The 27,265-nt window shown below is 44.9% G+C and overlaps 1 protein-coding gene and 1 long non-coding RNA gene across 3 annotated transcripts in view; one reads left to right on the forward strand and one right to left on the reverse strand.

Moving 5' to 3' along the window:
• LOC146186905 (glutamate-gated chloride channel-like) overlaps window positions 1–27,265 on the forward strand; it is a 102,067-nt gene that overhangs the window by 36,191 nt on the left and 38,611 nt on the right. The gene's annotated exons all lie outside the window — the stretch shown is intronic.
• Window positions 11,417–26,985, reverse strand: LOC146186906 (uncharacterized). 2 transcript variants are annotated; one of them, XR_014708179.1, is made up of 4 exons: window positions 26,689–26,985; window positions 17,836–17,980; window positions 11,865–11,919; window positions 11,417–11,601 (listed from the first exon to the last, which is right to left on the reverse strand). It is a non-coding gene; the product is annotated as an uncharacterized LOC146186906 (long non-coding RNA). The 2 variants fall into 2 exon arrangements; XR_014708178.1 differs by lacking the exon at window positions 11,865–11,919.

Below are 27,265 nucleotides of genomic sequence, written 5' to 3' on the forward strand. Positions count from 1 at the left end.
GGTGCAATTCTCTCTTCACTGGCAGTGCGGAGTGACAAACCGTTAAATGACGTCGTAACTTTTCGTAATCGTCGGCAGAGTTGCTCATGAATCACTGACACTGCAGCACCCGTATCGACCAGCGCATATACGGACAGACCATCGATAGAAATCATTATAATGTTCGTGGGTGGAATATGAGGCCTTGAGCTTTTCGCAGAGTACGCAGTTCTTGCCTCAGGAACCGCGGAGCTTAGTTTCCCTCGTCAGCAGGTGGTGGTCGCCGGCGCATTGGTGACAGTGACCAGCGACGCGGAGAAGGAGAACGATGCGTTGTATATGAACGCTGTTCTGGGGCATACGCAGGCGGAGAGTGGGCAGAACGAAGTAGCGGTGGCGAGTAATCAGAAGACGCAGGCTCGGCCATGCGACGACGACATCGGCGGGCCACATGTCCAGCGAAACCACAGTAGTAGCAAATAGGACGATTGTCCGAAATACGCCAAGGGTTGTAATAGCGCGCAGTGGGCGGATGATGCGGGGCCGTTTGAGAAAGCGGTGCAGGGCGTAGAACAGGCTGCATGGGTTGTGACGGCTCAGGCGGTGGCCGCGCAGCCACAGCCGCGTAGGTCAAAGGGGCTGGAACAGCAGGTTGACTATACCGGACTGGTGCTTCGACGTATGTCAAAGGAGCAACAGAAGGAGCTTCAGGAAGCGTGGGGAGTGCTTCCGCAACTTGTTGGCGGATGACTTGCTGCAGCTTTGGCACTAAAGGAATGGGAGCGTCAGGACGTTGGCGAACGAGGGATAGTTGACGGGCAACTTCTTCTCGAACGAACTGCTGTATTTGTGGCAGCAAGGTGGACTGGTCTGCTTCAGGTGTTAAAGCTGCAAGCGGCGCGGGGTTTGAGAGCGAAGAGCGAGTGATGTTACGGCGCTTGCGTAATTCATCAAAGTTGTGGCATGCGTTGATAACGTCGACGACGGTGGCTGGATTTTTAGCCAGAAGCATCTGGAACGCGTCATCATCAATGCCTTGCATAATGTGATCTATCTTGGTGCTCTCTGACATTGAAGCGTCCACGCGCTTGCAGAGGTCTACGACATCTTCAATATAGCTGGTAAAATTCTCACCAGGAAGCTGTGCACGGCCGCGCAGGCGTTGCTCAGCGCGCAATTTGCGCACTGCAGGCCGGCCGAAAATATCGACAAAACTAGCTTTGAAAGTAGACCACGATGTGATATCGGCCTCGTGGTTGCGGAACCATAGGTTTGCGACGTCCGTTAGGTAGAAAATGACGTTATTGAGTTTTTGGTTGTCGTCCCAGTGGTTGTGAATACTGACCCGCTCATATGAGGCCAGCCAGTCTTCCACGTCATGGTCGCCGGTTCCGCTGAAGATTGGAGGATCACGCTGGCGCAAAGCTCCAGCGCAGAACACCGCGGATGAGGGGCCGGTTGGACTGGGGGTAGTAGCGTCGGTCATTGCTTGTGTCGGGAGTGTGCGGCTGCGGAGCTCCAGGGCGGCAGGAAATGCTCACCTCCACCAAGTGAAAGGGGGGTTTTACTGTGCTTTAACAGGGATAATAGCCCTGTCGAAGTTTCACGGCGAACCACACAAGAACACAGCCAGTCTCAGTCTCCACAAGCGAGCACGAGCAGCGCAGCGGCACTTCGTCGTCCTTATCCTCGTCTTCGTGATATTCTCACCTATTTAATCCTCGTCTTCGTATATCCTCGTGTAGTTCACTACAAAACTAATAACATCCATCACAACATTCATCTTGTAGCTCATTGTCTGAACAGGTTACATTATTGCACATCATTTTTTCCTGGCATCATTTAGTTTTCCGAAACCGTGTCCGCAGTATTCACCTCAATATTTTAACGAGTGGCTATGACCTTTTGCTCATAAGCCAGAGAGTGCAGAATTAAGTTCTGGTCTTAGCTGCTGCATGTTGATGAAGGCAACACATGAATTGCCCGCGCACTGTGCAAAGCCAGTACAGTGTAGGCCCAGGTAGTCAGTTATTTAGTAGCTCTACACTACACTATTTCTCATTCTCTGTGTGCAGTTTTGGGTTTTGAGAAATACTGTACGGGATAAAATAATGACTAAATCTTAGCAGAAGTGTGGTTTCAGTTGTGGTCTCATACCTTAAATAAGAGACACAGTGAAAAACAGTTCAGCCTGTGTCGCTTTGTCTCAAGCTTTTGTATCCTTTATTTCAGGATATTGAACGCCAGTGTGACATCTGGAATTCTGAAGCTTTTGTTCCGGAAGCCAGTCACGAGGTGGAAGATTTGCCGCCAATGTGTGCGAGTCTTATTGATCCTGAACAGAAGAGTCTAGCTGAGTCGTCGGCTGTGACCGCATCAAGACCTGCACAAAAGAGGAAGGCCTATGATGAAGCAAAAGAGCAGAGAAAAGTTCTGCTGACGTCGACGGTGGAAACTTTGCAGAGAAGTCAGCAACGTCTCGCAGCTGCCGATGAGTGCGATGCATTTGGCAGCATGATTGCCCATGCTGTGCGGCAAATACCGGCAGGACCAGAACGCCAATTGGCAATGTTAAATGCCCGTCAGGCTATCGTTAAAGTAAGCCTATCGAAGCATACTACAGCAGTGGAGTGTCTTGATATAATTGACATGCAAGATTAAATGCATCTTTCTACTTACCTAGAGACAAGTCTCCATTGCCAGCTAACTTGGCCTTCATTGCAGAAGTAGTGCCTAAACTGTTCTTTGACTTCTCGAGCACTTCTGCTGGAGTTCCCACCAATCTTTGGCAGGGGCTGCATGGCACCACAAGGGCCTGCTTGATCTCGCCACGTTCCTTGACGGATATGACCTGCATGTGAGCAAGCAATATGCAGCAGCAGCAGCATGAAGCATGGGTTTTAGCTCATGAACATGACAATACCTTGTCATGGCTAAGGTCCTTCCACATCCATTTCTTTTGCAAGAGCTGACAGTGCATGACTTATTTCGAGGTATCCAGCTTAAAAATATCCTTACAATACCTCATAACTGAACCATGTACTTTCTTGTTTTAGCTGAAGATTACAAATCAGCATCCACCAGTAAAACAAATTGTGGCACTGCTGAAAACTAAAAAACCGGTTTCTGGTATGTTCGTGCTAACATATGACTTACTCTTGACATAAAGCTTTCCATTTCCCTTCCCTTCAGAGTACAGAGAGTGGCTAGCTAGCATTCAAAAAGCAAGAAGTCAGGGAAGGGGGGAAGAGGGGGGGGGGGGTTCCAGAGGTTCCACCCTGCTGGCTGGCGAAACACTTGCTAGCATCTCCAGTTATCAATAAGTCAGATTCTCCCCCATGCCTGTTTTCTGACCGCAAGGACTAGTTCCCAGACAATACTCCCGCATTCATTCTGCCATAGTAGTAGGAGAGCTGCTAGATGAATTCAGTAGGTACAAAAAGTTTGGCACATGAGAGTTACCACCAGCACACAGTGTGCGTTGTTATCTAGCCTTCTTTGTTTTGGAAACTGCATGTGACTGGCCAGTATATTAGCCCAAGTATTTTTACGTTTTCCTGCGTCATGCACTAATGCTGAGCGAGTACTCTCAAAATTTCATGCGTTCAATAGAAAGGCGCACGACAGTCTGTGTAGATATGCTTGTGTCTATTACAATAAGCTCTAATAGCAGTTACTCCAAAGTCAGCAAATTGTCTTTGTTATTTAAAGCTGCATGCTTTGAGAATTATTTTTCACCAATAATTGTCATGTTTTACAGTTTCGCACCACGCAACTAGTTTAAAACCAATAGTTTCAAGAAAGCATATAAATGTTAAAAAATATCCAACGAATTTTCGAAAAACTTCAGAAAGTATATGGCATACACATAATCGCTATTGAAAAGCACCGAACCCAGCTTATCCTATTATAAGGTGGTGTAGTGGCGCGTCGAAGAGAGATGTATTCTTCATTTTGAATGAAAGTGTACCCTCCTATCTTTATCCATGTTATATGATGGGCAGAAATGCACATTGTTCCTGTTGTATGAAAACTTCTACCAGGCAACATGGACAGAAAGGTTGTGCGGTTGTGGCTCATAACTATGGGCAGACCAGTCTGAAAAAAAATGAATAGTGAAGGGGAAAATGTTCAGGAAAAGGACAGCAATTTTGTGATTAAGATCCCTGGACCCTCCGGTGCATTATCCTCGTACCCAATGACTGAATTTCACCACTGCACTTGCAAAAAGATAAAGTGCTACCTGTGATGACATCTGGCCCTGTGCATGCTCCAGCAATCAGTACTACAAGCAGATGGCTGCGTTAAGTTAGGTCATCAGCGACCTGTATGTTTATGCAGCCTAGGAGTGCAAAACTTTAAGGCAGATATTTTAAAATGTTCACAGCACCAAAAAAAAAGTAAGGGTCAAAACATCGGTGTTGTTTCAAGACAGACAAACCAAGGTTTCTGCAAATATTACAAGGTAGAAGAAACTGGTATCTTGCCTGTAAAGACATCTTCAGCATCAAGGCTCTCAGGTGGCGTATACAGTTGCCTAGATGCCCTCCTCGACCGCAGGAAATTGTGCAAGGCTACAGTTGCTAGCACAAGCTTCATGGCCTTGATAGGCTTATGCCTCATTGGCGCGCGATATATCTGCCAGCAGCTGGCAAGAATGCCGGAGGCATTCTCGGAGGTACGTCTGGCACGAGATAGCCTTTAATGAATAGGTTCGAGCATGAGGACAAATGTAAAACAAACGAGCCCTCATAGCTGCTTTATGCGTTCATGACTGAACAGTAAATGCTCTCGTAAAGTGCATAACATTCCAGGGCAATGCTGAAAGCATGGTTTAACTGCACTATAAGACAGTCTGAATGAAAGAAAATGAGTTATAATGCAAACTAAATAAGTTGCAACACCACTCTGCCTAAACTGCATCGAAAAACTGGGAAATCAGCTACCTGAGGCTAAATTCAGTTAATGTGCAACCTTCTCCCTGGCCCTTATCATCCTCAGCTCAAGACACAAACACAGCTCCCACCACCAAAAAGCTTGTTGGCATGAAACTAATAGTTTTTTACACTAATTTCAGAAGTAACTGCAAAGGCTGAAAAAAAAACGAACAGTTGAAAACAGTGAAATATTTTTTATTAATATTACGTAGACCATACCTGTAGTTTAATATCCTTTTGTCTTGCTGCTGCCGACGAGCAGACATTATATATATATATATATATATATATATATATATATATATATATAATGTCAGGCATGCGCACAGAAGAGGAGAAGGAAGTGCAAAAAGAGGCTCTCCGGAATAGAGAAAGAAGAAGAGGAAGCTCACCATCTGTTACTTAGCACATAAATAAACCCTAACAGTGTTTATATAAATATATATATATATATATATATATATATATATATATATATATATATATATATATATATATATATATATATAATGTCTGCTCGTCGGCGGCTCGTACCGCGCCAGCGTCTGTTCTGTTTATGTAATTGGAACTCATATTTCCCGAGTGAGGTCCGGTGACGTGCTCCGTAGACGGTTGAGTGCTCGCTTATAAACAGTCATTTTCATCTCTGCCTTCATTTGCTTGAACACATCGCGACCGCACACAAGAAATGCAGCAAGCGATATGCTGAAATCATGTATTTGACTAAACTAAGAGTTTAGTTAAAAACACTGAAAAGGCAACAAACTTCGCCGCCCACACAGTCCCACCCATGAAGCTGTGCTGCTTTTGCTTTGTGTCCGATGCCAAAAAATGTACTTCAGGCGCCATGCACGCTCACCTGTTGCAAGGTACCGGAGAGTGATCGCGAGCCTCCTCTCCAGCCTGGATCGCTTCACGGAAAGGTGTATCCTGCTTCGTGATAAGCGGCGAAACTGCACTCAGCAGGGACGCAAACGTAACCGTGTCCATTCTTATCCAACGGCGGTAGTTTTCGCCATCTTCGAGGGCTAGCTCGCGCACAAGGTTCTCGTAAGCGCCCTCTTGCTTCCTGCGTTGTAGCCATGACGACACCCTGAAAGTCCGCGGCTTCTTTGCGGGTGGCTCGTCAAGTAGCTCTAGAACTACTAAAGCAGCGGTAGCAGCAGCCGTCGCCGATTCAATGGCTTCCATAATCGCGGAGAGCGGAGTCTGTGGCCGGTGCCGAGCAGCGCAATGACAACGTGAGAAAGAAAATCTCGGAACTAACACTGTAGTGCGCCCCGCTCGTGATATCCCGAGAATAGCGAGAACGAGAGGGCGTGAAGTCTGCGAGAGGTTTTCGAGGGTTATCTGGCTAGTGTGACATGGGAGTTTGCACACCGTCGGCCGACAGCCGTCTCGCGACCGACACGAAGAGGACGCCGACAATCGGCCGACTGTTTCCGTCGGCGCAGTGTGACATAGAGGCAGACATCAGGAAGATGCTCTGTTGGCAAACCAAATCGGCGTCGTGTCGCGCTAGACTATTCAAAACAGCCAATTCCGGTTCCTGAGTGTTTCTTCGCTGAGGTTACGTACATGCAAAGCTGGCACAACAAGACTTCTTTTCTATGTTGTAGAACAAGGCACCTCACTCTTGGGTATCGATGCCATCAAGGCTCGGTCTACAGATCGATGGGTCATTCCTTCAATGCCTTGAAACGACGCTAACATCCAATTCTCGAAGGGAACAGCGCTCTGACCATACAAAAGCCGTGCAGGACATTAACCTCCCAAAGGAATTAGTTGACGAGTTTGGATCTCTTTTCGATCCAGGCCTTGGCCTCGCAAAAGGTTTTGTGCACCACGTCAAAGCGCGATTCACAGTGCAGCCAATCCAATCAAAACTTCGGCGCCTTCCGCTCTCACTGCGACCATTTGTCTCGCTCGAAAGAGCTCCGCCGGCTGGAAAATATGGACGTGATAGAGTAGGTGGAGGCATCTGAATGGGTGTCACCCATTGTGGTCGTTAAAAAGAAAGAGGGAGGTATTCGCCTCTGTGTATACCTTCGACATGCAAACAAAGCTGCCGTAGCAGACAGCTTTCCCCTTCCTCATAAAGAAGAGCTATTGCATAGTTTAGTGAGTCTAGTGGGGGCAACACATTTTTTTAAGCTAGGCCTCGCAACCGCTTACCACCAGGTCATGCTTCATCTTTTGAGTCGTGATCTGACCACATTTTTAACTAACGAAGGCCTCTTGTTTTAAACGAGTGTGCTTCGGGCTGGCTTCCGCGCCCTCTGCATTTCAGCGTATGACGTCCAAAATCCTGCAGGGATGTAAGGGCGTGCTTTTCATTATTGATATTATAGTCTTCGGGCGGGGCAGCAAGGAGCACATAGTATATAACCTCGCTACAGTACTTAAACGCATTAAAGAGGCAGGACTCAAGTATAGCAGGAAATGTATGTTCGATACGCAGGAACCTTCATTTTTGAGTCACAGGGTCACAGCAAGTGGTATTGTTCCACTGGAGGAAACGATTGTTTCCATCAAGGATACCCCGGCACCCACCGATGCGGCCAGCCTTCTTGGACTGGTCGAATACTACTCTAGTTTTGTTCCCAACTTTGCCAATATGGTTGAACCGATGCGTGTTCTTCGAAAAGGGCAACCATTTGTTTGGTCTGGCGAGGTAGACTAGTTTTCGAAAGATCAAAGAGGCACTTGGCGTCCAGCACAGTCCTGCGGATGTTCGATGCATCCCTTCCCGTTATTGTTTCCACTGACGCTTCTGACTGTGGGCTAGGAGCAGTTCTCCAACAGGTGGATGGAGAGGAACTGCACACTGTCGCCTTTACTTCTCGAACGGTTTCATCCACAGAGAGGCGATATTCAGTAGGAGAACGCGAAGCACTTGCGCGTGTTTGGGCGTCTACTCAAGGGCCAGGAAAGCGTCCTTTGCGGATAGCACGGTGGGCGGAGCGCCTACTGCAGTACAACTATACAATAAAGTACCGGAAGGGCTCGCGAAATCGAGTAGCAGATGCGCTACGGAAAATAGCTCACCGCCTATCATGGACGGACCCGCTTCAAAAGCGCCATCCGGGACTTCAGCCGTGGCTGCTGATAAGCAGCCGCCTATGCCAATAGTGACCTGCTGTGAGCCGGAAGAGACTTCGCCTGCCGCCAGTGGGCTCTCTGAAGCACCGGGACCACAGCGTAAAGTACAGCCACCAAGGAACAGACGATCCCCAGACCGCTATGGATACTAAGTGCGGAAGGACTCGTTGTGCTGCAGTGAACATGAACCTGTCACTCTCTGCACGAGTGCTGAGTTCGAGTCTGAAAGATATTGACATTATTTCAAGTGTATCATCTTTTTTTGTTTTGTTTTCTATATAATTTTGTATTAAGTGCTAGGACAAGCACGTTGTCGCTACTGTAAATATGATTCGGCAATCGAGCACTAACGTACTGCCACTACTAAATTACTAACCCATGTAGCCATTTTTATAAAGAAGGGAATATGTTGTATATTTGGTTTCGGTTCGGATATGTGATCACAGGCCGCCAGAGGCACCAGTGTCGCTGTTTGTATATAAGTGACTGCAGGCTGAAATAAAGAGGATTTCTTGATTGCTTGGCAGTCTCTGTACATATGCGGCACACGCCGCTACAACAGCAATAGAGGAAAGCCCAGTGGAAGACTGGCATTATGAACAAGTAGAACTACTCATAAAGAGAAAACTTAAGGAGGTTAAATCAGAAAACCGTTGGAATGAAAACAGGAAGCCACGGAGCTGGTGGAATAGGGAGATCAGGGAAGCCATTGAAAAACGACGGGCAGCTTAAAGGGAACAACGAGAGGCAAAGAAAGCAAAGGTATCTCAGGAGGAAATAGACCAAAAATTGGAATCATATCGATAAAAGAAACTTGATGTACAGGCCTCATTAAAAGTAAAATAAAGCAGTTCACCTATTTTGGATGGATGACATACACGATGCCACTAGAGGCGGACCAAGAAAATTCTGTGACCATATAAGCTGGCTAGGTGAAAAGATCCAAAGAAAGTAGAACCGGGTTATAGATAAAGGGGGAAATTGTTTAATGGGAGACAACGCTGTTGCAACCAAATATGCAATACAAAAGCCACCTGTCCCTGATGCAACAATGCATTCTCCTAATTATGCTGGTGCATTAATGAAGCAGATGAGCACTACCAGACATCTGAAATGTCAAAAAGATCGTCTTGAAGTAATTGAGAGACACCTGAATGCAGGTGAACGAAGGATATCACACTGAATGTTTATTTATTTATTTGAAACACGATGTGCTGCAGTGGTTAATATCAGTGATGTTTCTGCCATGGCACTGTACGCTTTATGTTGCTCATTAAAAAGTCATCTGGCTGGATTGTTTCTTCAGTACACTCTATCTGTGAGGTGGCTATTGCGGTGAGCAGAGTCTTGCTGCCACGACACTGCACATCTGTCCTTAAAGTATAAGCACCACGCGCAGCAGTCCCAAATGAAATGGGGCGTCCACGTGTTGCCTGTTGCAAACCAAAACGTGTGGTCGTGGTCAATAGTATCTCCAACAGAATGTTGCAGTGGAGCTTGCATCTCGAGGCTGAGAAAAGTGTGCAGGGCACAAGCTGCGAATACAAGTACAACTCTGTCCGGTCTTGCTTCAGTAACTGTGTGCAGACCTCGAAAACGATTGGCCAAGATCCCAAAGGCGTTTTCTGCGACCCTCCAAGCTCTAGACTGCCTGTAAAACAGATTATACCATAAAGCAAAATGAAGGTTGACAACTTAAAAAAAAAGTCATGCACTCGCCGTAAAACAGCCTTGTGGGCTATTTGGTTCATTTTAATAAAATATAGGATTACCCGGCTATGACTGGGCAAGTGGAAGAAATGGAAAGAGTAATCACAACCACTGTATTCCACAGCAAGCACAGACAGTCATAGCTGTCCCACATTAGAGAACATTTGATGGCATTTCAATCCTTTCATTTCCTGAAACCCTGTGCAGGGGCTAGTACATACATATTTGATGATAACTGCTAGTATTACATGAACATAAAAGGAAGAAGCATTCCTATCCTATGTAATATTTGAGTAAGAATCAATGTGCTGCATATCTCTGGCCAAGGCCATACCCTTTTTCTCTATAAATCAAAATGCAGCAGATGAAATACGTGACAGCATTTTGCATTTCACAATAAATGGTTAAAGGCGCAAGAGGAGTCTATTCGGGCACTCATGCATGCTGCATCTTCATTGACAAAAGGAGCACAATCACAAATGAATGCAATAACTATGTTCACTCATACATTAATGGTCTCACACTGAAACTCATGGTAATCTATTAAGTGGTATGTTTATTTCTATAGTGTGTCCATAATGTGTACAGTACCTACTGATTTATTGTGGCTGTTAACATTGTGTCAGAGACTCCTGTTTTCCAGATATTTTGACAATTTGCGGCACTGCAAAAATGTCAAGGTTTCTATTTTAGCTATTTCAGTCTCCAGCTTGGAATACACATGCACTCTCAAAAATTCATAGCATGTACCTCGGAGCTTACCTGTAATTGAAGACTCTCTGATCAACTGACAGGAGGATGCATCCATACGGCTTCATAAGGTTGCCTATCGGAAAGGCATCATCATCCGCAAAGACAGGCGGCAGACATATGTCTGGTGTAGCTGCCACTTTGACCAATTCAGGAAAATTGGTCCTCTCGTCCTTCATAGTTAATTGCTGTGCTGTTTTCTGCCAAACTCCAGCATCACCTTGTGACCCTCGAGCTCCCACGTCAAGCTACATAAATTTGTAACCTGAATCCACCACAGCAAACAGGACTATACTAAACGACGTTTTACAGTTGAAATATATGGACCCCAGTTGTGGTGGCTTCTGAATGACATATTTGCCGTCCGTGGCACCTAGGCAGTTCGAGAATTGCCACTTGCTGTCTCTTGCTGTCCTCAGGATCATGTTTACTCAACTCAAAACAGCCAACATACTACAGCTCAGCTCATAATATGTATACAGCCATCCCAGTTGAAAAATACAACACAAATCTAGCCTGTTGTAAAATGGGACCCTGTTGTCTGTTGTACTATTTTGTGTTGTAAGTTGCAACCCTGTCGTCTGTAGTACTGTTGTCTGTTGTGTGTAGTACTGTTGTCTGTTGTTTGTAGTACTGTTGTTTGTCGTAAAATGGGACCGTTGTAGTACTGTTGTGTGTTCTATGTCGTAACATTGTGTCGTATAGTTATCTGTCGTACCTTGAGTATTGTGTCGCGGCATTGTTTTCACATCGTGCCTCCAGTGTTTTCCGTGGCATTGTACGTCCTAAATCTGTGGCATCTCGTCAATTAAAAAAATTGATATTTTGCTTTTATTCACATATGATGCTAGAGCAGTGCACATGTGCCTCTACAAGGCATCATGCTTGTATGTCCTAAATCTGAGGCATCTGTCGTCAATTAATAAATTGTGGTCTTGCTTTTATTCATATATGATCCTAGAGCAGTGCACATGTGCCTCTACAAAGCATCATGCTTAATTGTGAAATAAAAGCATGCCTTTATGTACGGAGTATAAGTAAGAACTGGGACATATATGCAGGGCTACTTATCCACTTTATTATTGTCAGCTGGACCTGCCGCAGACCACGACCACCTTTGAACCTGCATGGAAGCAAGGAACGCAAAACATAAGAATCAATTTAAAGCCCATAAAGAAGTATAACCTGCTTCCTGATTCTCAAAGCTAGTTAGCACTCATTTAGTCAGCATGCAGACAAAGCATACATCTTTTAATTGACATATGTTCCAAGGTCAAAGCTGCTAAATGCCTACATTGCTGAAAGAAAAGCAACAAGAAAAACAAGCAAGAGGAGAAAACATTGGAGTAATATTCAACTGAGTAGGTTGAGAATTAAGCCCCATACCTCAAGCGTAGTGCTCATAAAAGGCTCCTTCGTCTACCATAGACAGCAAGGTACTCTGCAATGTTACAATTATGACACAACCAATTACTGGATAAAATTCAAAGAATTGTTTGATTCCACCATGTTTGTTTCAAAAAGAGAATTTAATTTCTCCCAATTCTCATGCAGTACGTGTCAGCTACAGAATAACGAAATTTTTATTTTCACGGGGTGAAATAACTGTAGAGATATTCTAAGTGCATCCTTACAATAGACATTCCTAGTTATTCCGCCACGTCATCGAGTGGCCACGCAAAGCGCCCTGGGAAAGCGAAGCGTCACGCTCACGTCTCTCTGACTGCCATTTCTCGGGCTAAGTTTTCTCTGCTATCTTGGCATTCTTGCTACGCTGCTGCTTCCCGCTGTTTTCTTTTTTGTGTCCACCATTCCTTTGCATCGTGTTGCCCAGTTGAATGTTGCATTCTAAATCCATGGATCATCAGTCAACACGAAGTCTGGCATTCGCCCACTGAGGCTCTCCATAGTGGCACACACATGCGCAGCGCGGAAACCCTTCCCCTCTCCGCGTCGTGCATATCTGGAGCCCAGCGGTGGAACACCTTGGAAGGGCGTAGATGGATGCGATGGTAACGACGCGTTCGATGTGGCGGCGTGAACCACACACTGCAACCTTGGCTTTACATGACATAGTGAAGCTTTCACTTCAAAAGTCACGGAAAATTGCAGACTAGTAGCTAACTATCAAAGCAATCCGGTGCTTGCTGAATTTTGCAAGGAAGCACCACCAATGCACACGAGAAGACACATGACAACAGAAAGCAGCAGCACAACACGCCAACATTTGCCAGCAGCCGACGCGAGAGGCGATTGCTTCGTTCTTCCATTGTGCTTTGCGCAGATCCGCCAGAGCATGGCGCGGCACTGAAATTTGTGGAACTGTGTTATGACGGGCCATTTCTGACAAGTGCGATTGGCTTAGCAAGATGGAGGAATTTGTAAAAACATTATCCAACTCTCCCCATTGGAGGGATGCTACATTTACAAGTCACTGACTGCTGACGAGGCAAGTCTTGGCAGGTTTGAGAAAATCCATGGTTAAGCTTTACTATACACTTTTTGTTCATGGCAGAGATAATAAACCTGGCATTGTTTTCTGTTACTAGTTGCACTGCACTCATCTTAGTCTACAAAAAACATGAGCTTAGTTTATAAAAAACATGAGGCATGATATCAACTAAAATATAGAAATGAATGTGAGCCATGAAACTGAAAAGGTTTATTTTTCAAACTTCGGGGTCAGCGAAAATACAAAAAGCTAGAGAATATGCATTTCAGTTTTTTTCTTCTACTGTGGTTTGACCTCAATCACGGGATCTTATCTTGCTCTCAACACTCACAAAACTATGTTTTAATGTCTGCGAAACCATAGCTAGTGTTGTGCGATGGCAGCTCCGAAAGAGCTCAATTTAAAGCCGCGACTCCAATCAGACATGCCCAAAAAGTCCAGAAATGAGCGCAGTACAAAAAGAATGTTGATGCAAAAGCAAATATGCAGGCAAGTTACAGTAAAACCTCGTTACAAGAGACACTCAAGGGACCCGAAAAACGTGTTTTTGTAAGCAAGGTCTCTTGTAACCAAAAATTCTAAAGGCACTGTGTTGATCAGTTTACTGAACACATTAACAGGAAATTATTCAAGAAAGCTTAAAGAAGTTATTCATACTAGTATGTATTTTTGTGAGTACAGAGTGTATTCCTTCCCAAATTCTGGAGGTAAAGCACTTCCCTTTGCAAGCCTTCCTTTTGCTTTATTACCTTTGAGGCACTCTTACATGCTCGTCGTGCACCCTCAGATGATTCACAAAGATGTCTCTTATAACCGAGTGCCTCTCGTAACGAGATTAACCTGTATTAGCAAAGAAAACTTGAGCGAGCGCATCTTTGGCCTGTGATTTATGCTTTCTATAGAAAGCATAAATCATTGCCAGTCCCTATCATTTCTGTCATTGCCAGTCCCTATAGGGACTGGCAATGACAGCATATTAGATTATACATTTCATGCACAGTGCAGACATTATAGTATTTCAATGTTCTAGAATCTGTAAATGTTAATTTGGGCAGTCTTGGGCTCCAATGCGGTGTTATGGAATTCAAAATCTAAGGTTGCTGCATGTTTCCTGACCTGCCGCGCCCCCCCCCAAAAAAAAAGAAAAACAATTACCTCCTCCACCTCAAAATATATTCTCACAAACACAGAAGCCATAACTGATGACACCTCTGTCAGACGACGGGAAAGTGTCGATCGATGAGACAGCACAAAAACAACCCTGCTAACATGAATGGCCCAACTACAAAAAAACCTCCAAGAGCCGCACGAAAAACTAGATATATCCATTAGAAGCGTGCAGCGCTTGAAACTCAGCATGAAGTATTGCTCCAAAATCACAAGCCCCACCACGGCCCTTTTCGCAGTGCAACGCAATAGAAGTGCTGCCTCATTATAAATGGCCACATTGCTTTAGAGGGATGCTTCACCGCATGGACCGTGGCCTGTACAGTGAAGCATCCTCAAACCACAACGGTTCAGCATACTCGAAGCGCGGAAAAGCATGTCGATGCAAGAGAAAAATAACGGGTAGGCATTACGATGGCATAACGTCATCTCAAAATAAAATAAAAGGCCAGTGATGCATGCTGCAGTATATGAAACGTCGCAACTGGTCATATCACAACAGAAAGCTTTCCCTGCGTATGGCCAACTTTTGCAGCTAGTCGGGGCATTTGGGCGCAATGTTGCGCACATTTAACGAATTTCGCGCTTATGGCGCAGCAACACGCAGCTGTATCAATAAGGCACCGCAGCTGTTGCACCACTGCTGTTGTGCATCCACTGAGTAAAAGCGATGGGTGCCCTTCTGACACCACTAAATCAGAAATTGTCACAGAAGCCCAAGAAAATTGGTCCAGCATATTGCGATGCTGGCAATATGCATACAACAGTGGAGGCAAATGCAGATTCCAGAGAGAAAACAAGTGTGGCTACCGTATCACTACAAGGTTTAGTAGATACGAAGGAGCCAGCCCCAGAGGAGAAAGACGAGCACGTGAGTCCACAAGATGGCTCAGAAAACGGCGAGGCCTGTAGCAATAAGATACCAATGTCAAGACCCACTGTGTGTTTAGCAGAGGCAGAGCCTGCGGTGCTGTTCCCAACCATAGCTACCACCGCAAAGTTAAATGCAGCTTTAGCAGAGGCCGGCATTGCCAATGTCACAAACACACAGGTGTCATTGCTATCCATCGCAGGGGATTACAAAGATGAGAGAAATGTACCAGATGATGGCCAGGCCGGCCAGCAGGCACAAAAAAATTCTGCCAGTCGAATGTTGCAGTACCAGAGCAGGTGAGCCCTGAAGAATGCCCCAAGATCATTCGGAATGAGCGCCTCCAGCAATGAAAGTGAGATCTGCATTTCGACCACAGCAGGTGCCACGTTAACCCAAGGAGAAGTTGAGCAGCCAATGCAAGCGTCAGGAAGAGCGAACAGAGTGCAAGAAGCTTACGGAAATGTGAGTGGTACGTCAGCTATTTCCTTGCTGCCGGAGTTACCATCGATAAGTGGTGACGCACTCGAAAAGGTAGAAAATCTCTAGAGCCAGGATAGGGTAGCGGAAGAAGCAACAAATAGTCAAGAATGCCAATCGGCGATCCCAACCTGAACAACATGCCGCTGACACCAAATTTGGAGACGTACCGTAATATTTCTGCGTGCGCAGGGCTAAGGGCAGGCATTGTGTTGACCAGACTTGACACCAGCGCTACATTGAAAAGATAGAAGCAGAGGCCTAAAATGTGGTCAGCTCGGGACAGTCTGGTAAAGATAGTGAAGGTGTTCGACACAGGAAGCTAGCATTGGTTAACTAGTCTGACTCTGTACACACTACGCCTTCACCTTTGTGAGAAATATATCGTGCTGTGGCTCGAGCATGTGTGCGGGCAGTGTGCTAGACTGGGGGAATGGCACGTGGAAGCTGTGTGTAGGATTTCAGAATTCTAAAAACTGGCAATCAATTTACACTGATTCCCATTGCCAGATTTTATCCATTAGAGAGGGTATGTGACTGGTTGGACGTCTGTGAACTGTTTGGTTATGCAAGCGCTGGTGCACAGTTCCTGGAAAGATAGCATTAGCTCTAAAACAACAACTCTTAGTTCAGAACCCCTATGTTTGTTTTCCCTTTGCTACTCAAGACTGGCGAAGCACTTCGCTTGCCTCAAATCGAACACTCATTAACGCAGTCCCCTGCTGTCCAATCGCCCGGCAGCCATAAAACCTGTGAGCGGGGTCGGGTTATTGTGGCGCTACTAAACAGAAAGTTAGAGTACTGTGTTTTCCTTTTAGATATGGAAAATGATGCACTCATAAAGCGAAATCCGGAGCGTGGGCGCAGCACCCGAGAGTCACTGGCTGGAGCTAATTTGTGTGATATTTTACTCGCGCTGGCTCGCCCTGCGTGGTGGCTTCCACAGACGATGGCGAACTTGTGGGGGAACAGCGTGTTGCATGCAGTAAGCTGGGGCGTACCAGAGGGGTGGTGGAGCTGTGGGTGCATCTGTGCTACACCCCAAACACCAATGGCATGTCTGTCGCTCGTGGGTACATACTAACATCTTCAGACGAGTGGCGCTGTAGAGGGAGCACATTGGTTTGCTTGCCCTACGAAGGGATATTCGCAGCCGGCAAAGGGTATGCCTTTTGAGGCACGTTTTAAATTACGGTTCTTAACTTGTTGGGAAACTGCAGGCAGCATTCGCTTCTGCAGAGCCGAATTCAGTGTGCATGCGCTGCAACGCACTCTGAAGAAACACAAATGTTTTCAATGCTCTCCCCCGAGCACTCTGATGGCCAAAAGCATGCTCGTAGGAGTTGGCAGCTAATTCTTTTTCTGCAATGTATTCAGTTGTCTGTCAAAGCCTGGCAATAAAAATAAAAGAAAGCGACAAAGGGTGAACATAGACCTCACACCAAACAAGCAAACCGAGGTATTCATACCATTTCTCTAAGCCTGCCTCATGTTCTACGTAAACTCGTCACCAGCAGCGACTGTTGCCATATGCAGAAGTGCTTTCTGCCATTTTTCACAGCCACCTTTTTTATCCCGCCTGCGAAACGAGTTCCAATATGCTGTTAACATTGTGATTGCTTGGAAAAGTTTAGAAGACTCGACATGAAAAACTGAGCATTACACACTTCAGCACGCAGTTTTCGGGCAATAATTTCACCTTAACCTCGTTCCCATGTGTACTTGCACTGCTTCGAGTGGAGGACATAATCTCAAACAGACCTTGTCAAAGGAAATGCCGAGGGGGGTTCAGGAATCTGAATTGGCCCTGGGGTGGAGGAGCAGCTGTTTTCTCCACTCAGTGGAGTGGAGGTGGAATGTTGAGTCGAGGCGCATTTGTGAATGCAGGTATTAGTAACGTCAAGTGATGCAAAGTTACTTCATAAGGATCACTGCCTTTTGCCTTTGTTTACTGTAGCAGTGCCATGCAAATGACGACAATGGGCAACAAGTCGTGTGGGCAGAAGCCATACATTCAGTACTTCCCTATCACACTGAACTGCTGAGTAAGCATTCTGATAACCTGTTCCCACTGCCTCTCCTTATCAACATATCCATCAAGCCACGTCTGATGTTTTTACCACCGGAGCTGAGATACAGGCATGTGAAAGTACTGCTGTGATCGTTTTGGTGTGACTGGCCTAGTGTTCCTGAGCTGATGTCTGGACACAACTGGCCTCGTTAACACGTCATTTTGCTGAAAATGCTCAGGAGACTCGGCTATGAAAAATGCAGCACTTTAAAGACAAGGACAGCAGTCCGGAAGTGTGAACAGTCACATTTCTGAGAATGTCGGTTTAAAAATGATTGTTACAGTTCGAAATATTAGGAAGCAAAAAAACACTCACCTCTTCCTCTGGCTTTGAGCAATGCCTGCTGCTTTCAACCACTCCAGAGCTCTGAGCAGGTGCTTCTCTAGATGTTCGAAGCTGAATTCCTCCTGCATCCTTGGCCACCTCTGCTACACGAAATCCTCCAGATGACCGAAAATTGCTGAAAAATAGTAATACCAATGACTATAAAATAGTATGAAGAACTGAACAAGGGTAAATGGGGTACGCCTCAGTTCGCAGATGAGCCAACGTTTTGACAAGTGGGCTTGTCTTCATCTGGGCAAAGCGATAATCGCTAGCAGGGGTTTAAATATGCCTTTGCTTTCGACGAAGAAAAGTTGGGGAGGGGAAAGTGGGTGCGAAGAAAGTAGGCGTAAAGGAGTGGGGAGGAGAGGATAGGTGAGAAGAAAGTGGGTCATGAAATGAAAGCAAAAAAGAAAAAAAAAATCTTCAGTATGTATTTATCAGCCTAGAACCAAGGATTCTGTGGCCCGCAAAAGTAAAAGCAGCAGTACCAGGAAAAACTACAATACCGGGTAGGTGATTAGTCACCACTTAAGCGGGTTTGGGGCAGATATGCCTTACAAAGGGACAGGCTATGCAAAGGGCCCTGATAATGCATGTATCTAGGGGGACAATTCTTAAAAGGTAGGGGGAGGAAAGGGGGAGTACAAAGTCACAGGATAATAACCGCACAGTGAACCACAACTGACAAAAAAAAATCTTAAGTATGTATCTCAACCTGGAACCAGATTCTGTGGCCTGCAAATGAAGTAAAAGCGTCAGTACAAGGAAAAACCACAGTACAGGGTAGATGATTAGTCACCACAAATATTCCTGCTGGTTCCAATGTTCTAAATTTATGAATTAGATATGCATTGGAACCAGCAGGAATAAATATATCTAAGGGAACGTTAGAAACCCTTAGGTATATTCCCTCTGCATCATAACTATTCGGGAAAGCAATCCCACATAGTGTTAATTGTACAGTTTATTCACAACGCATGTACACTCTATTCCCTTCCACAATAGCATAACCTTACATGTTCCTCTAAACACATTTGCTCCTGATCACTTGTTGCTTGAGTTTGTCCTCAAACTTTTTTTATGATTAATTTTTTTTTCATGTCAGTTGAGGTTCCCTGTGCGGTAATTCTGTGATTTTCTCCCCCCCCCCTCCACCTTTGCAGAAAGATTTAAGAATTGTCCCCCTTAGATATATGCCTTATCAGGGCCCTTCCCAAAGCCTGTCCCTTTGTAAGGTGTATCTGCACCAAACCCGCCTAAGTGGTGACTAATCATCTACCCGGTACTCTGGTTTTTCCTAGTACTGCCGTTTTTACTTCTTTTGCAGGCCACAGGATCTCTGGTTCCAGGTTGAGATACATACTAAAAATTATTTTTTTTCTTTCACTTCATAACCCATAACCCACTTCTCACCCATCCTCTCCTCCCCACTTTTTCACACCTACTTTCATCGGACCCACTTTCCCCTCCCCAGCTTTTCTTCTTCGGAAGCAAAAGCGTATTTAAGCCCCTGTCAGTGATGATCGCTTTGCCCAGACGAAGACAAGTCCACTTGTCCAAACGTTGGCTCATCTGTGAACTGAGGCGTACCCTATTTACCCTTGTTTAGTTCTTCTTCATACCGTGCAAACCCTCTTCTTCCTCTCATTCTATCTATAAAATAGTAAAGCTGTCAAATTCATGCACTCAAAATAAAGCTCTGCTTTGCTCCTTTTATGGCTCAGTCATCATCAGCGAATTGTTTTGAGCACTTCTGTAAAAGAATACGAGATCCAAGCCATTTCCTGCTTTGCATCCCATAATGCAATTACATTACAGAAACAATGCACACAGCTTTACTACTTTAGATGTTCGCTTTGAAGGGCAACATGCAAACACAACTTCCTCTCATTTGAAACATTCAGCAGTACTTAAGATATAGCTTCATGCAAACTATGACGACTTGTGAAAAACTGCTAGTTATTCGTCTGAAGCATTCAAGGGCGCCAAAAAGCACAGCACATATGAGAGAAATTGTAACAGAGTGCGAATAACAAATTACTCTTTTTGCAAAAAAGTATGCATTATATGCTTTTTGCCACTGCATGTGCAAAGAACGCATCAATGCATCAAGTGTGGCATAACAGTGAACTTTTAAAATGTTGTGCTGAGCCTTTCACCATGGCAAATAAGTACTGCGGACACACAGGCTACCTTTCTTGCTAATATAGAAGGCTTCAATCAGTTTCTGCGATTCTGTATTTCTGCTCATAACAGTAGTACACATAACCACAGCATGCCTCATGGGACCTCACAGGACAAGATCCAATGTGCTGTGGTAAATTAGAGACCATTTTCTTTTGCTCAATATTTCACTGAAGTTCCCAGACTCCCTCATTTGCACAGTGCATAGTTTGTCTTGCACAAGAATGGCTGCTTGAGAGTGAAACTCATACACTACCATTTCTACATGTTTCGTGAATGACCATCCATTGTTGGTACCAAAACCTCTTTCGCCTTTTCCGATGTGACAGCAAAGACCACTGCTTCATTGGAAATAAAAAGAGAAGCGGACTGTCATGCATGCTCACAGCAATGTTCAAATTGTGGGACAGCTTAGGTAGATATTGCATAACTGCCAGTCTCGCCTTTTCTCAAGGATCCCGCGACGCAATGCTGGTGAGGGAAGCTGACGCAAGTATGCTGATAGCAATATTTGAACAGCAAGTCTAAGCAAAGCACTGAGTGCTTAATGAATCAGGTATGCTGATGTTTTGTTCCACATTAAAAAAGGGCCTCCTTCCAATTGATTTTCAAATAGATAAAATTTAGTGAAAGGAATGAGTGACTGTGAATCTGTGATCAGGAAGTCATGTGTCCCCAAGCTCCCTTCTAGTTTTGAAATTCAATCGGCTAGGCTGACTTCAGCTGGGGCCCATTGTTTGCTTTTGACAGGAGTTACAGAAGACACCCAGAAGTGACGGGCTGTAGAAGTTGGTGCAGATGAGTCTAGAGAAAAGGTGAGACCAGTAGTGACATACCCGCACATGCCATCCCACAACGTGAACAAGGTAGTGAGCAGGCATGACATTCTGCTAGTCTTTTTAGCCCCTCCAAAGCTTGGTTGTCTTTCCTCTGGCTTCATAAAAGGACAACTAAAAGAAAGAGGCTCTGGTAAAAAGCTTCGATGTCCATTCAAGAGATGCGCTGATTGGTTAGTATATGAGTTCCCCTCTCGTCAGCTCATTCTTATATAGTAAAAACTGGGTGCCATGTCACTGAGCAAATCAAGGGACATGAACAGATTGTTGAGCAACGTAAAGTGTAATGCAAATTACAAAACCATTTCTGATCTTGACTTCATGCTCTTTAATAGCATCAAGATAAATAGTCTGTCAGCAAAAGGTATCAAGCTATCTAAAGACGAGCAGGAAACAGTATTGAGTGACTGGGTTGCAATGGAGAGCTGAAATGATTTTCTTTTCGAGGACATGTTCTATGCCATACAATATTGTGCATATGTCAAGCACAACAATTTAAAAGCAGACAACATGTAAAAGCCCAGTCACAGCTTGCGAGTTGTAAAGGTATTGCAACAATGTGGGCCTAAAAGGAACAGCTGCTGGCCAATTGCATGCTGCTCGATTCCTTGGAGCTGCTAAGAAATAAGCAGCGCCTCGGATGTAATGAATGCTTGTTCCACATCTAGCTTCTCATTACCTAACAGTCAAGACCAACTGCCCTTTTAGAAGACAAAGCATAACAAAAGGAAGCACATAAAAGGAATGATGGGATATGCATTTGATATACAAACATGCTGCCCTATCACATTTTACTGTAATACTGGCAACTCTTGGACATGACGATGCCAAGAGTTGTGGGATGGTGACCAGTCAGTTACACTTATAATAACTCATAGGTACAGTTGCCAGTACGGCTATTTACAGCGCTCAACCGAGGCGCATTTGGCTGCACCGATGGCATCTAGTGGGAACAACTGGTTTCGAATAGCCTGCATCTGAGGATGTGCTGACATACTGATGGGAGTGCCTTCACGTCTGTGCTTAGTCTGTATACAGCTTTTACTACTTGCGACTGCTCACAAAGGTGCCGCAGAAACACAAAACAAAGTGTAGCGAGAACAGTCAGGCATGCATGTGCTGTATTAAATATTTGTGTGCAGCAACATTAATACACCGCATTCACTTTTGCTAACACTCGTCAAATGTATTATTATTCATAGTGCACAGAGCGTTTCCTTTTGGTAAAGAACAGCACAGAACTTGGTAACTCCCCAATATGGCTTAGCTTGATATTTAGATAACTGTCACCTACTGTGTCATAAACGTGATGACATTAATGGAAAAGATAAAACAGCTCAAGGAAGCTCTATCAGTGTGGGGATGCATGATAAATGCACGCTATCATAAAAGAATTATTTGCAGATGACATCCATGCAGCCCAAGGTACACTATCTGAGCACTATAGATTGCCATGCTGATGACTGCAAAATCAAGTTGCTCCCTGGTTGCAAATGATAGCCAATTGCATGCCTTTTTGCTGTGTAAGTGAGACCTAAATGTTCAGAAAATCCCCCCAGACGCTGGCCATTTTGTGCTCAGAGTAAAAGCAAATACTTCTTGAAAACCCGCATGTCATGACGTTATTCATGATTTGTATGTTTTAGAATATTTTCATCCGAACTGCTGTCCAGCAAACTGGCAGAACATATTAAAATACTCATTAAGCAGCACAAGAAGGGTTCTCTTTCAATCAATTCATCCGTTCTGCAAAATTTTTAAATTTCATAGTGATTTTGTGATGTAAACTGTCACGTATTGCTACTGTGAATTAAGCACGGCTGCTTCAATGTGCAAAAAAAATAAACCTCCGTAATTGCGTCTTTTCAAAACTGCCATGAACTGGTGATTGCATGGAAAGCCACCTCACAGCAGGGCTGTGAGAACTGCCGGTGCTGCTGCTGGCGAGGGCTCCTGCTTTGCCTGCATAATGACGTCGCGACAAAAAAAAAGAAAGAAGATTAGAAGTAGAGCTCTTTGACTATGTTCGAAAACTTCCTTTGAGCCTTTCAGCATACGGCTGACGAAGGGCTTTTCACACTGATTTTGTGATGTCAACGGTTACGTACTGCTACTGTGAATTATGCACGGCCGCTTTTTTTGCGTAAAAAAACAATCTCAGTAAGTACCTTTCAAACACACAGCGAACTGGTAATTGCATAGAAAGCGGCCTTGCAGCAGGACTGTGAGACCTGCCGATGTTGCTGTTGGCGAGGGTTACTGCTTGGCCTGCATAATGGTACTTTACGGCAAAAAAAAATAGAAGTAAAGCTCTTTGTATGACTACATTCGGAAATTTCCTTTGAGCCTTTCTGCATACGGCTGACAAACAATGAAGGGTTTTCACATTGCTTTTGCGATGTCAACAATGCAAACATGGGAGCCAATTGGCTGATCATACTGGGGAATACTGCGCTACTTGCTAGACAGGGACACTTTCATTTGTGTGTTGTCCTTCACCTGTCCCCCGTCTAGCAAGCAGTGCAGTATTCTCCAGTCTGTGATGTCAACGGTCACATATTGCTACTGTGAATTAAGCATGGCTGCTTTATTGTGTAAAAAAGAAATCTGAGTACATAAGTCTTTTCAAACCTGCTATGAACTGTTAATTGCATGGAAAGCGGCCTCGCAACAGGGCTGTGAGACTTGCCAATGTTGCTGCTGGCGAGGGCTCTTGCTTGGCCTGCGTAATGTGACTTCACAAAAAAAAAAAAAAAACAGCAGTAAAGCTTTTCGTGTGAATGTTCGGAAACTTCCTTTGAGCCTTTCTGCATATGGCTGACAAACAATGAAGGGCTTTTCACATTGATTTTGTAATGTCAACAATGAAAACACGGGGGCCAGTTGGTTGATCATACTGGGGAATACTGCGCTACTTGATAGACCGGGGACAGGTTCATTCATGTGTTGTCCTTCACCTGTCCGCCATCCAGCAAGTAGCGCTGTACTCCCCAGTTTGCGATGTCAACGGTCCCTTATTGCTACTGTGAATTAAGCACGGCTGCTTCTCTCCCCCCCCCCCCCTTTTTTCTAAAAAAAAAAAATCTGAGTACATATGTCTTTTCAAATCAGCTATGAACTGGTAATTGCATGGAAAGCGGCATCGCAGTAGGGCCATGAGACTCCTGCTTGGCCTGCATAATGTGACTTCGCAAAAAAAAATAGAAGTAAAGCTCTTTGTATGACTGTTTGGAAACTTCCTCTGAGCCTTTCTGCATATGGCTGACAAACAATGAATGGCTTTTCTCATTGATTTTGTAATGTCAACAATGAAAACACGGGGGCCAGTTGGTTGATCATACTGGAGAATACTGCGCTACTTGATAGACCGGGGACAGGTTCATTCGTGTGTGGTCCTTCACCTGTCCGCCATCCAGCAAGTAGCGCTGTATTCCCCAGTTTGTGATGTCAACGGTCCCTTATTGCTACTGTGAAATAAGCACGGCTGCTTCATTGTGTAAAAAAAAAGATATATGTCTTTTCAAACCCGCTATGAACTGGTAATTGCATGGAAAGCGGCCTCGCAGTAGTGTCATGAGACTCCTGCTTGGCCTCCATAATGTGACTTCGCAAAAAAAAAAATTAGAAGTAAAGCTCTTTGTATGACTACATTCGGAAATTTCCTTTGAGCCTTTCTGCACATGGCTCACAAAGAATGAAGGGTTTTCACATTGCTTTTGCGATGTCAACAATGCAAACATGGCAGCCAGTTGGTTGATCATACTGGGGAATACTGCACTCCTTGCTAGACAGGGACACTTTAATTTGTGTGTTGTCCTTCACCTGTCCCTCATCTAGCAAGTAGCGCTGTATTCCCCAGTTTGTGATGTCAACGGTCCCTTATTGCTACTGTGAAATAAGCACGGCTGCTTCTCTCCCCCCTCCATTCTGTAAAAACAAAAATAAAATCTGAGTACATATGTCTTTTCAAACCAGCTATGAACTGGTACTTGCATGGAAAGCGGCCTCGCAGTAGGGCCATGAGAGTCCTGCTTGGCCTGCATAATGTGACTTCGGAAAAAAAAAATTAGAAGTAAAGCTCTTTGTATGACTACATTGGAAATTTCCTTTGAGCCTTTCTGCACATGGCTGACAAAGAATGAAGGGTTTTCACATTGCTTTTGCGATGTCAACAATGCAAACATGGGAGCCAGTTGGTTGATCATACTGGGGAATACTGCACTACTTGATAGACCGGGGACAGGTTCATTCGTGTGTTGTCCTTCACCTGCCCGCCATCCAGCAAGTACCGCTGTATTCCCCAGTTTGTGAGGTCAACGGTCCCTTATTGCTACTGTGAAATAAGCACGGCTGCTTCATTGTGCAAAAAAAAAGATATATGTCTTTTCAAACCCGCTGTGAACTGGTAATTGCATGGAAAGCGGCCTCGCAGTAGGGCCATGAGAGTCCTGCTTGGCCTGCATAATGCGACTTTGCAAAAAAAAAAAAAAATATTAGCAGTAAAGCTCTTTGTATGACTGTTTGGAAACTTCCTTTGAGCCTTTCTGCATATGGCTGACAAACAATGAAGGGCTTTTCCCATTGATTTTGTAATGTCAACAATGAAAACATGGGGGCCAGTTGGTTGATCATACTGGGGAATACTGCGCTACTTGATAGACCGGGGTCAGGTTCATTCGTGTGTTGTCCTTCACCTGTCCCCCATCTAGCAAGTAGCGCTGTATTCCCCAGTTTGTGATGTCAACGGTCCTTTATTGCTACTGTGAATTAAGCACGGCTGCTTCTCTCCCCCCTCCATTGTGTAAAAACAAAAATAAAATCTGAGTACATATGTCTTTTCAAACCAGCTATGAACTGGTACTTGCATGGAAAGCGGCCTCGCAGTAGGGAATGAGAGTCCAGCTTGGCCTGCATAATGCGACTTTGCAAAAAAAAAATATTAGAAGTAAAGCTCTTTGTATGACTGTTCGGAAACTTCCTCTCAGCCTTTCTGCATATGGCTGACAAACAATGAAGGGCTTTTCACATTGATTTTGTAATGTCAACAATGAAAACACGGGGGCCAGTTGGTTGATCATACTGGGGAATACTGCGCTACTTGATAGACCGGGGACAGGTTCATTCGTGTGTTGTCCTTCACCTGTCCCCCATCTAGCAAGTAGCGCTGTATTCCCCAGTCTGTGATGTCAACGGTCCCTTATTGCTACTGTGAAATCAGCACGGCTGCTTCATTGTGTAAAAAAAAATCTGATAACATATGTCTTTTCAAACCCACTATGAACTGGTAAGCCCATGGAAAGCGGCCTCGCAGTAGGGCCATGAGACTCCTGCTTGGCCTGCATAATGTGACTTGGCGACAAAAAAAAAAATAGAAGTAAAGCTCTTTGTATGACTATGTTTGGAAACTTCCTTTGAGCCTCTCTGCATGTCGCTGACGAACATTGAAGGGCTTCCAAATCACAAGAAAACGCGACAAATTTTGAAATGCGAACAGTAGTTCCTCACGTTTTACGAGTCTACACTACAGTCGATGTTTCCGGCATTACCTTGAAACGCGCATATTACATGCGCAAGAGAAAACTAAGCTCCGTTTCCTTGAACTGCTAGTAGAAGCACTTTATTAAAAGGAACTGCAAACAGCGATGCAAAGGTTCTACGATCACTGGGTTGTGCAAGGCGCACCGAAGAAAATAACAAGGACCATCGCTGCGCTACGCAGTTAAATCTAAATGAGGTATCTAGCCACAGATGCTCGCGTACACAATAGTGCATCGCAAGCGTTGCAGCACAGGCAGAACAACTACTATAATGAATGCTTTACCTGCAAATGAAGAGTCGATGACTTCCCTCAAGTGCTTCTTTTCCGGTGCGGTTCAAACCCGGCAGAGGCTTGCAGCGTTGAACGCGAACGCATTTCCAGGTGCGGGGCTTCCGCGCTTCTCAAGCGTTTGACGTTTCCGCTATATCAACCAACAACTCCAACCGTATAGAACACTGCACGCTGGACGCACAAAGCAAAGCGCAGCAATCATCGACGAACGCAAACACCGGCTTTAGCGAAGTATTTCAACTTCAAAAACGAACAACTCGCATTACGACGCCGCCATGCCGCTGTTACTACGCGTCACGCATGGATCGTCTTAGCAAAGTGAGTGCAGCAGACTACGTTTCAGCGGCTCCACTCCGCCACCGACGAACAACACGGGGGCGCTAAAGTCGCCTAGCAGAATTCGTCAGCAAATGTAGGTTGTGACTGCCAATTTGCAGCATGCCAGACCATGAAAGTACAAAAAACTATTTCCGATTTTGTATCCAGCTCGTGACAAGCAATTTAGGTACAAAATTGTTACAAAGTAGACTTTACACAAAAGAAAGCTGCGCGCATCTGGTGGCGCTTC

The sequence above is a fragment of the Amblyomma maculatum genome, chromosome 6, assembly GCF_055883805.1.
Source record: "Amblyomma maculatum isolate TAMU_Amacu chromosome 6, ASM5588380v1, whole genome shotgun sequence".
Taxonomy (NCBI): Eukaryota; Metazoa; Arthropoda; class Arachnida; order Ixodida; family Ixodidae; genus Amblyomma; species Amblyomma maculatum.